Here is a 12,431-nt window from a genome sequence, read left to right as displayed (position 1 = left end):
CTACAAACAATTGCATCCAATACAATACGGATGATAGACCATCGATACAATGTACACGCGCATTTTGAATTTTAGGTTTTAATTTGCAAGCCCGCTTGAAATTTGAAATTTGAATTTATATTTACTGCTCAGCTAATGTTTTCTTGCAGTTCGAATGCACTCTTTCCATACCCAGCAGTCACCATGGGCTCTGCTATGCTGGGAAGCTCCTGCTCGGCAACGAGCGACATCATGTCGATTTCGCAAATTTCGTCGACGTTAGAATTCCTACCTCGACTGCCACTGCCGCTGCAGCTACTCCCGTCCTCGTCTATCGTCCCGTCGTCCGACAAGCCATCTTCCAGGGCAGTGCCAAGTTCGGCTTGACATTCACTGTCAAAATTCGATGAAATTCGATCTGTATGCAGACCATCGACATCTCCACGAGGCACTGCGCGCGTACCAGCTTGGCGAGATGCTGTCCGTTACCACTTTCTTCTCTTCCGCAGTGGAATAGCAGCGGCCTCTGGGACTTCAAATCTCTCCCAGAGATCACTCTATGAGCTGAGGCCAAGTCCGCCTGCTATGTATTGGCCTATGTATTTATCTTAAACAATTTTACAAATAAAATTTACCATTCTTTGTCGTACTTTCATACGAACTACAAACTTACCATACTTGAATTTACTATTTTTTAACAACTGCATTATTACATCGAACCCTATAAAATGGACGAATTTGCGAATTACATTTGCCAATCCGGCCGAACTCAGTAATTATTTTTTAAAGCTGTGATATTTTAACGCTGTAAACCTGAAAATTGTCAACGAACCTGGATGCTATAGTAACTACTATATCAACCACTGACTCGCTGCCAGTGCCATTTAAATCTCTAAGTCATTAAACCATTTTTCTTGATTTTTCCTCTCATATCTTTGTGCTTTGATTCAGCTACAACCCCAACACAAAAACTAGTAAGCTCAAAATTCTCACCAGACTGCAAGTTCCCAGCACTGATATTTCCATGTTTGGCTGCAATTCATTCTTATCTACAGTTCCTCGGGACTAACCCACATTCAAAAATATCGATGCTTGCACAACGGCGATGAGCATTATGGGGTTACTTGGCTCTGGAGACGAACCTCTCACAGCAAATCTTTTTGTATAAGCATGTGTGATGTCCACACTCCTATTTATCCTTTGTGGAGGACGAGAATCAGCAATACAAATGGCATTGCAAAGTCTAGAATCGGAGTCATGTTCACCATAGTTTTTCAATCACAGTCTCAGAATATTACAGGATCAGTAGTTCAATCTCTTCAATGTAGTGTATTAGCATGAACTTTGCAGAGAGATAGGTTTCAATGAGGATGCAATCTTCCTTTAATAAACAACATAGGTTTGCAAGATATTTCTTTGTCATGATCTTCATAGTTATATTATGGTTACGACATTCCCGTCATAGTGGCAATGTTATCTTTGTCTTGCTTCAACTGCAATACCATTGTTCCAATCCAAATATCAACAATCATAAATGCTAATCGCTGCATTGTGAAATCTGTAGATATATTTTAATTGTTTGTGACTTCCTTGGCATTTTAGACTTGAAGTCTTTAAGGATCTCTTTCCTATCGCATGCGTGCAGTGAGAATGTTTTGGGAGGATTTTTGGTTGCCTAGTTATTGCTAGTTATTTTAGCATTAGTTTGGTTTATATTTTTTTATAAAAATAATTTGTTTTGGGTGGTTAAACGTTATTGAGGTTGAATTTGTTTAAATTTTCTCAATTTATTTTTAATTATATAAATAAATGGGCATAAATATCCATCTCATTTTTAATGTTTAATTAAATTAGTATAAATAAATGTGCATAAATATCTCTCTCATATTATTTATCTAGATAAAAAAATCATAAAAATTAATTAAATTATAATTTATTATTATTAATAAATTAATTAATTTGAGTTAGTTATATATATATATAGATTCACTCTTATTTTATTTGGTAGATTTTTTATTGTAAATATATTTTGTTGCAAGATCATGACTTGTTAATACTAAATATCTAAAAAAAACATAATTTATATTGCCACATGTTTATATTATGTTTTTCTTAATTAATCAATTTAATTAAAAAGACAAAAATGGGGTGCCGCGCACACACATATACACATTAGTATTACCTTAGAATAGCAAAATATCAAGATACATCAATTAGATAGCCATTGTTTAAACAAAATTCACCCTAGGTTGTCCTATGCATTTTCACGAACCATGTTGATAGAAAGAAAAGATCCCATTGAGAGATCCCCAATGAATATGCCTCATTGTCCACATTCCATGCATTTTTAGTAACCATATTGGTAGAAAAGAATGATACCATTGAGAAATCGTTCTCAAACTTGGTAGAAACTTGTTCATACAAGTTTTTTGTAAAATTTGCTACTTGTTTTTGCTATTGCTTCCCTTTACTCTCCTTATCTAGACAATATGATGTATAATGGTTATGCTTATGGCAAGTGAAACACTTGATTTGATTCATGTCCTTTCCTGACTTTGAGTTTGACTTGTTACTCTTTCCTTTATCCTTGTTGAGTCATTTAAGTTTTCCTTTAATTATTTGACCAAATGTAGGTGGGATCTTGTCATCACACTTATCGTTGGTTTTTAACTGCATCAGAGTCTCCTCTTAAATACGATCCTCCCACAACCTTTCAAAGTCAGGAATGTTGTCATGCGTAGAAACATCTTAGATAAATGGTTCATGTGAAGTTGTAATCCATTCAATTCCATGTATACCAAATTTGCATTTGTAATATTATCCCCAACTATTGCAAGTTGATCACGAATCTAGATGACCTTGCTAATATAACTGGTGAATATGGTATAGTAATCTCTAGGGGTATGAGTTCATTTTGCAATATCGTCTACCTATTTATGTTCCCACTATGGTAGAGGCCAACTAGGGAATCGAACATCTCCTTTATTGTTTTCCTTTTTAATATACGAGGAATAAAATGGTCCTTTATGGTATTCATAATCTTCCTCTTCACCTTGGCTTACTTATTTATGTTATCACTATGGTAGATGCCAACTAGGGCATCAAACATCTCCTTTATTGTTTTCTTTTTTAATATATGAGGAATCAAGTGATCCTTTATGGTATTCATAATCTTCCTCTTTGCCTTCGCTTACTTATGAGCTTACCACTACCACAAATCTGTAGGCTAAGCATAACATCCTTGACAATATCACACTGATCATTCTCTTCTAATAAATTGTAGCACTCACTTTGTATGACAATAAATTTGAGTTTCCATCTAATCTATCCTCAAATTTGATGCTAGATTAGGCCATTTTTGAGATCTAATTCATAAATTCCCAGATCTAAAAATTAATCCTTAAAATAAAGATTGAACCCTCTAACTACTAGTTCTTTTTGGAAATTAATTGATCGCTATAAACCATTGAGAATATCAGTAAGAGAAAAGCTTTGATACCATGTACATTTTTCAATCCTAGTTGACTGTTGTTTTAGTGCTCTTTCATTAGATAAGTAAAAAAAATGTATTTAACAAAAAAATAATTTTTTGAACATTCAATTAATGTCACACTAGTTGAAAAATGAATAATGAATGAAATAAAAAACACATAGAGGTATTTCTCCATTGAATCATATTTCCATTCCTTCGGAAAAGCCAACAAGGTGACCTTTACAACCTACCTTTAACTAGCAACTGTATGGTCATTAAATCCCCTAGATTTGAAGTGTACACCTCATGTAAGAAACGAAAAAGGTGAAAAAATACAATACATTAGTATGAATTGCTCCTTCGTGCCGTTTTTTACTCTTCCTCTTCTATCAACACTAAAGCATACTTAAGCGATCGTTAAAGACAAAGTATGACATATATGGAAAATATTGCTATAGTTGTGTAGAGTCTATTATATTGGCTAGTAACTTCAACAATCTATTCCTTTATCCTTGAATGCAATTTGTCCTATGTTATCTTTCTTTCTCTCTTTTATTATGAGATTGACCTCTCCTATATTGTCCTATTTATGATTTTGAAATAATATAACTAATGCCTTGAATCTTAGCAACTAATCTCCTCAATCCTAGTTTCCAGCTATCTTAATCTTGAGATATATAGCAGAGGTTAAATGTTAATCCAATTCATAAATGTTCTTGAGCTTCTAGAACATATCATTTAGATTTCTAATACTAGTTGGCTTCAAAGCATAAAAGCTTTCACTTTTTCTTTTATTCATGAAGTGCAATTACAAAATGGAGTAATTTTCCACTTTTGCTAAGTGGTCACTAAAGACATTTCTTGAACTACTTCCTAAATATTGTGACATTCAACCTATGCAAAAATTTCTTCCTCAAGCTACATTTCTCAATAGAGTACTCATGCCATTATTGGAATGATGTAAGTTTTCCTTCATATTTTAGCTTAATGAGGAAGACATCTAACATTGTTGCAAAATTTTGTCGTGATTAGTTTGTAAAATTAATTATGTGCATCACACAAGCTAATGAAATGTTTGATATTTGATATATAGAGGCAAATAACTGACTTCAATATAGTCCAATAGATGAGGAATATAATATGGATTATGGAAGCATATGATTGAACACATATGCATCAAAACCTACAAAACTCCAATAACTATTTTATGGAATTTTGGTTTTGACTCTTAAGCAATTTTTATTTACAAACTATAGGAACTGTGTTTTCCAATTCCCATTTTAAGAATGACATCTTTAGGCATAAATCAAGGTAAAAGGATGAAGAGGTACATCGAGAGAGAATAGTATGTCATTTGGGATAAGTACTTAATTGGAACTTCAATTATGACTTGACAAAATTGCTTGGTCTTGCCCAACATTCAGCTCGGAATACATGTCCCGTGACCTTAGTTATTATTTTTCCTTTATTAACTTTATTACATGGAATTTTCCTTTATTAACACCCAACCCCACCGGCTAAGCCCCTGAACAATAGGAATGTTGTCATACTAGTGCTACGGGACTGAGGGTCGGGCTCATAACCCACCCTTTAGAGATCTTCTTGTAGTGTTCCTGCCACATTTTTTACAGTACCTTGCCATTTGGAAAAGTACCCTCAGGGAAAGTACCTTGGCATCTATCCTTACTTCCTCCCTTATTCTTTGCCCCAATCCTTCTTATTCCCTTCTTGTTTGTCTCCATCCTCCTCCCATGGGATAATCTCTCTATAATTCATGGTCTTTATACAATTATATAACATCTTCTACACATGGTCCTTCTCTTTTAAACTTTTGACCTGGAAATGAGCAAGGAACATCCAAACTCAAATATCTATTTTATATTATTTATAATTGTGAATCGAAAGCATTGAGATAACAACACTAAATTTTAATAATGACATAAAGCCACAAAAGGATGTAGTACAATACTTTTTATCTTTGGAAAACCATTGTACCCACCAACAGTTGTATTAAATATTGGGTCTAAAGGCATGGGGGAGACATGGATAATTTTTCCACTCTCTTTTGAATATCTCTTGGGATCCAGCAACCCAGTCCATAGATAAGTAGGAACTAATGGATCTTCTCTTTAAGAACTATTGAGCTTCATGCAGTAAGTTGAGTAGCTCCTTCCAATGTTGGTTTTGCAAGGGTTAGCTTCTAATGCCCTCCCAAGGTATTTATGGATATCCTATGTATCTTGAGTGGGGACTACATTGTCATTTCAATATCATTCTTGCTTCACCATCACATTTTCCAATCAACATTATCATATATTATTGCATGGTGTAGTACGCTTTAAGATCCATGACTTGTAAACACAAATTATAATTTTCTCCTATGGTGGACAAAATGGTAGCAATACATAAATTATGATACAAGTGAAATAATTAAAAATGCATTCCAAACAATGTACAAGATAATCCTATGTTTCGAAAATTGTATTGGAGACTAATACAAAATCCTTAAAAAATACCTTTCTACAAGAGATGCCCTTTGGAAGTATCATTTTTATACACCATGGAACATAAGACAATAGATAGGGATTATCATTCTTTGTCAACTAGAAGTTTTGGATGCTTGGAAAATTAACTCAATTAAAAAATACTCCTTTCTAGAAGATCTTCCTACATATTGCTTAATGTTGGTGCATATGAAGGGATCCTTCCCAACGATAAAATAAAGCAAGGTAACACTAGGGAACTATATAATGACTTTGCAATTGGTGCAAATATATCATATATAATATTTTCAAGCATAGTTTCCACATATTTCTTCACAATCATCATGATGTTATCATGTTTGACAATAATGAAACAAACGATTTGACAAATCCTACGAACCCTTCTGCAAAATTTTAGAATGACAATCTTTACTACACTAGAAAAAAGGAAGTCCTCTTTGCTAAGAAATTCAATTTCACTTCCAATAAAATGATAAACATAGTTAGAGACCATAAACCACCTTGTAGAAATGATTATTTATCTTCCTAAGAGGAAAATTAGCAAGGATAAAGGACACTATATTATTTATTTAAAAATCAGCTTCTCAACCCCTAGAGTAAAATTAGCAAGGAAGAAAAGACACTAGATTATTTATTTAACAATAAACTTTTCAAGACTTCCCCTCCAGACTGTGGGACTGAGTGCATGAAGCACTCCCAAACCTTGAGAAAACCCCATCTGTATCGCTCTATGACCACCTCAGGGGGGCGTTCGGTCCCCCCAGCCTTCAACCCTTTTGTCTTTGGCAGTCTTCCTTCTAATCCCTCCAACACCCCATCTAGTTCCCGATCCAGGGTCAATAGCAAAGCCTCTACTGCAAACCACAACCCTAGAGCTAATGGCTTTGCGTCTGTGGGGGACATTCCTAGTCAGAACAATGTGACAGGCCCATCCCCTTGCAAACCCCTCTCAGAGAAAACACCCACATTAATCATAGAAGATCCTTGGATCAACGAATACAAAGATCACATGAATAAACATGTCCTAATATGCTGATTCATGGGAGTTCGACTCAATGAAAAGGCTCTCTGCTAGTGGATAAACCAGAAGTGGAAGCCTAAAGGGGACTATGAACTTCAGCTGGGGTCAAGGAGCTTTTTCACTCTCAGCTTCGCTCACAGGGATGATAGAGATCACATTTTCGAAGGAGGCCCATACTTTTACAACTCTGCAGGACTCTACATGACGTACTGGAGACCCAACTTTGCTCGAAAACAGGGAGATTTCAAAACATTTCTAGTATGGATCAGACTCTACTCTCTGCCTGTTGACTACTAGAATATGCGCATCCTGGAAGCCATCAGGAATTAGTTGGGAGTCCTTGTCAAAACCTCAGATCTCACATCTCAAGGTAAGTACACTGCCTACACTAGAATCTGTGTTTACATGGATGTATCAGGATCCCTCCCAGGTCATATTGATCTAGTCCATAGGGGAGTTCATTGGAAGCAATCCATTTACTATGAAAACATCCCATTCAGATGTCGTACATGCTAACAGCATGGACATCTTAGTCATGGTTTCCCCCTAAATCAACCCCCACCACAACCGCAAGCAGAAAAGGTGGATAATCCACCCCCAGGATTCATCCCAGTGTTAAGGAAGCACAAAGGGCAGAAGGGCAAAAATCCTTTGAAACCCACCAATAACCTGACCCCACCCAGTAGAATAGCTTTGAAGCACTTGGCAACCTTGATCCAAATCAGAACCCTCTGGAATCTCCCACACCCATTGTTTAATATCTATCCATGATTGTTTCGTTATCAAACCCATCAAACACTTCCATCCTAAACCTTGACTCACACCAAGCCCAGCCACAACAACAAAACCCACAACCCCTTCCTATCCAAAACAATACAAGCCATGCCTTATTGCAACCCCCTCCATGCACAAGAACCCATTCAAACCAACCATCCTCAACCACTCCCACTAATCCTCTGGAGGAGATCATAGGTGACCTAGATCTCCAAAAGGTCAATGAGAAATGGTCCAAATTGGGAGTGGATGCCATTCCTCGGGAGCATTAGGAGAAAATAGAAATGGCATACCTGCAATTGGAATATCTCAACCAGAATGCAACCAAGAAGCAATGGGGAAACAACAGCCAATCGGGCATTCAAGCCAACCTAGATCTGGACCAATACAAGCCGAAAGGTTTGGGAAGAAGGAGGGGGGGGAAATCCACAAAACAGCAAATACAAGAACTCGGCAAGAGCCTAATCAATGAAGGAAAAATCAGGGCCTTGGTCCTATCCACTCCAAAGGTTACTCAATGAAGATCAAAACCTGGAACATCAGGGAGCTAAAGTGTACCTCCAAAAGACGAATTCGTGCAAAAAAAAATAGCATGAATGAACAACTGGAGTTGTCTTCTCAACAACAAAGAACTGTGGATCACATGCCTGAGTTAGTGCAACATTCTATTATACACAAAAATGGTAAATCTGATGTTATGCATCTTTTCATGTGAAATAGATATACTATCATTTGCAATGCATAGGCATAACTATATGAACTTTTTTTGTTGTTATAGTTGACGGGCCAACTTGTCGACTCCAATTATTTGATGAGCATGTTGATGAAAGAAACTATAGCATTGGGAGCACTTCTCCAATCAGTACTATCCCAATTCCCTCCCCAAGGGTGCTTCCCCCTATTGTACAACCAATGGGGATGTATTGTCGGCCACATCCACCACCTTTTTCCTTCATAAATTCTCCCATGCCTATAACCGCCTCCCCAAACCCTTCTCAATTCCCACCCCTCCCCTTTAAGCATCCACCCTTCTCATTGTTCCAATCATCCGCCCTTAACATTCCAATTTCCCCCCCTATGGTGATTGCTCACCCTAGGGTTATTCCCACTATCGTACAACCAATGGGGATATATCATCGCCCCAACCCACTACATTTTTCCAATTTTTCTCCCACCATGCCTTTATCCATCACCCCTGAACCATGCCTATATCCATCACCAAGTGCTCCACCATCTACCCAGGAAGGGCAGTCTTCTCCATTGCCTTAGATCTTCATGGTGAGAATGAGTAGTTGATCAAAAAGTTATCATTAATTAACGAAATTGATTATATGCATTTTGGATTTTACAACTAATTGGTTATTGGATTTTTGCAGCAATATCACTTTGGAAATGCACTTGGGAGTGCCAAGAGTGGCGATGGTGACTTATACACCCAATTTCTAGATCAGTCCTGAGGCGATATTTCCATAATTTCATTCATGGGCATGAACTTCCATTATCTATGTTGGGAATGAAGTTCCATTTTGTAGAAAAGAAAAATGTATAACTAGACAAATTTGGAATACAAATACATGAATTTGAACTTGTGTGTATGACAATGTCTTCACTGACTTTTAAATTCATGATGTGGATTTGATGTTATATTCTATCAATGTTACATTAGTTTTGAGGAATGTAGTTAGCATGGATTTATTTGTTTCATTTACAAGTTATCAAGTTTGCAAGTTAAGTTACTTTTATATTTATATCTTACTCAATGTTGCACGCATGAAAAACATATCATTACCAAGGAACTTTGCTTAGTTATAATAATAGATGTATCATGTACATGAAGAGAGCATATATGGATTTAGATTTATTTTAATTTTTTATTTATGAAAAAGAAAACTAAAGTTGAATTTATGAAAAAGAAAAGTACACTATACATGCCATATAAGAAAATTTGCAAAAATAGATAATGATTTGAGCCTTTACCACTTAACTACTAACATTTAAAGATGAAAACTTTATTGATAAGTGGTGTAGTATTATTTAAGTTTTATAATAACAATTCCTTTATTTATCTTTGGAGCCCCGTAACATAATGTACACAACTCAATGCAACATAATGTCTTACCTAAATTCCATTAGGTAGATCAAATTAAGTATCCTATTGAACTTTACAATACCTTATAGAATATGTGCCACATGTCAAGTCTAGGTAGCTCAGAGTGGATAGAGACAAAGAGAGCACAAATGAGAGGGTTTACATTTTGTAATAGCCCATGGACCACATGTCTCAGGTAACTACATAGATAATGTCTTCTCCTTTGTGATTGCATTATTTCAATTCGAGATAAAAGAGGACATAGTAGATTCACCTTTCGAATGAATTTTCTTTTGAAAGGGTTTTCCAGAAAATAATTGGCATTCATTGTGGTTTGTGAGTGATTGTGAATACTTTTCTTTATTTTTCACATTTAATTTATTGCATACATAAACAACAAAATTGGTAATAAGGGATCTCGAATCTAAAGGAATTAACCCTTCATAGTATAGATTTATATTTAAGTAACATATATGTTTTGATGGACTATCTAGTGGAATATTCATGATAGTTTATAGATCAACTATGGTTAAGGACCTAATGTACATGAACAAGATAAACAACATGGATGATAAGAGAATCCCCAAAAAAATTTTGAACTCTATCCATTACTATCAACACCTTAAGCAAAGATGGCATCAAGATGATGTGTTGGTTAAATCATTAGGGAATATATGAGGATGTCATCCTACCCATACGGACAATATTAAAAATATAATTGTATCTAAATTTAAAGAGGATTTGTGGTGCAATGAAGAGTTAGACATTAAAAGGAAGCCAAGATATTAAGAGGGAGTAACCCGGATTCTAAGAGATCAAAAATATCTTTTAGTTCTAACTAGTATAAAAAAGAAATCAACATTACTAAAACAAGAACCAACTCCCATGAACTACATAACTACAATGGTCATTCGGAAAATTCATAAAACCGTGGGATGTAAAAATTTGTCACCTTTGTGATGGTTGAAGATGAAAATCAATTTCTCAAGTTAAAACTCATTTACCTTGCTAACCTCCCAAATCTAAAAAACTATGATAATCTTGGAATACTTCTCTTACAACTTTTAAAGCATAAAAACAAGATTTCAATGAATTTAAATAAACCTTCCCTTTTAAAAACAAAATTTTTAAAAAATTTAAATAATCTTGGTTTTTAAAAATGAGATAAACTAATTTTGATCTCAATGAACATGAATTATCATTATTATAATCACATTAACATAAACATTATTATTTGGTATTAATATAGATACCATTATTTCCATGATTAAAATCTATTCCTTATATTCAATGTATTTCTTCTTTATAAAAAAAATGACAATAATAAATGAGATTTAAATAACAAGTTTGATGTCTACTTGAATTTTGTCAATTTTTTTATAAATTATATATAATTTTTTTTTTTACAAAATTATATCATATCCATATGTCAATAATTGTTATTTATAAAAAAAATAAAAATTTAAATTATTATAACATTTTAATTAACTTATAATCTTTAATTCATAAATATGTATTTTAAAATATTTCAAGTACTTGTAAAAATAATTATTTTTTATTAAATATAAATTATATTTTATAACATATTATCTTTTATTAAATTAATAATTAATAATAAATTTTATATAAATTAATCTAAATTATTTGAAAAATATTATAATATAAGTAAAAGACTCAGAATGAGCATAGTAATTGTGATAAATATTCTTAAAAGAAGTCCTTTATAGGTTTAACATTACTCATTTTAAACACTTATCATAAATAAAATAAAATAAAAGTTTAACAAATATGATACAAAGTGAGTGTTGCAATTTATTAGAAGAGAATGATCAGTGTGATATTGTCAAGGATGTTATGCTTAGCCTACATATTTGTGGTAGTGGTAAGCTCATAAGTAAGCGAAGGCAAAGAGGAAGATTATGAATACCATAAAGGATCACTTGATTCCTCATATATTAAAAAAGAAAACAATAAAGGAGATGTTTGATGCCCTAGTTGGCATCTACCATAGTGATAACATAAATAAGTAAGCCAAGGTGAAGAGGAAGATTATGAATACCATAAAGGACCATTTGATTCCTCGTATATTAAAAAAGAAAACAATAAAGGAGATGTTTGATGCCCTAGTTGGCCTCTACCATAGTGGGAACATAAATAGGTAGACGATATTGCAAAATGAACTCATACCTCTAGAGATTACTATACCATATTCACCAGTTATATTAGCAAGGTCATCTAGATTCATGATCAACTTGCAATAGTTGGGGATAATATTACAAATGTAAATTTGGTATACATGGAATTGAATGGATTACAACTTCACATGAACCATTTATCTAAGATGTTTCTAACTACATTTGGTCAAATAATTAAAGGAAAAATTAAATGACTCAACAAGGATAAAGGAAAGAGTAACAAGTCAAACTCAAAGCCAGGAAAGGCCATGAATCAAATCAAGTGTTTCACTTGCCATAAGCATAACCATTATACATCATATTGTCTAGATAAGGAGAGTAAAGGGAAGCAATAGCAAAAACAGGTAGCAACTTTTACAAAAAACTTGTATGAACAAGTTTCTACCAAGTTTGAGAA

The sequence above is a fragment of the Pinus tabuliformis genome, chromosome 8, assembly GCF_031772625.1.
Source record: "Pinus tabuliformis cultivar Carrire ecotype Pingquan chromosome 8, CPIR1, whole genome shotgun sequence".
Classification (NCBI taxonomy): domain Eukaryota; kingdom Viridiplantae; phylum Streptophyta; class Pinopsida; order Pinales; family Pinaceae; genus Pinus; species Pinus tabuliformis.
This window is presented reverse-complemented; position numbering follows the sequence as displayed.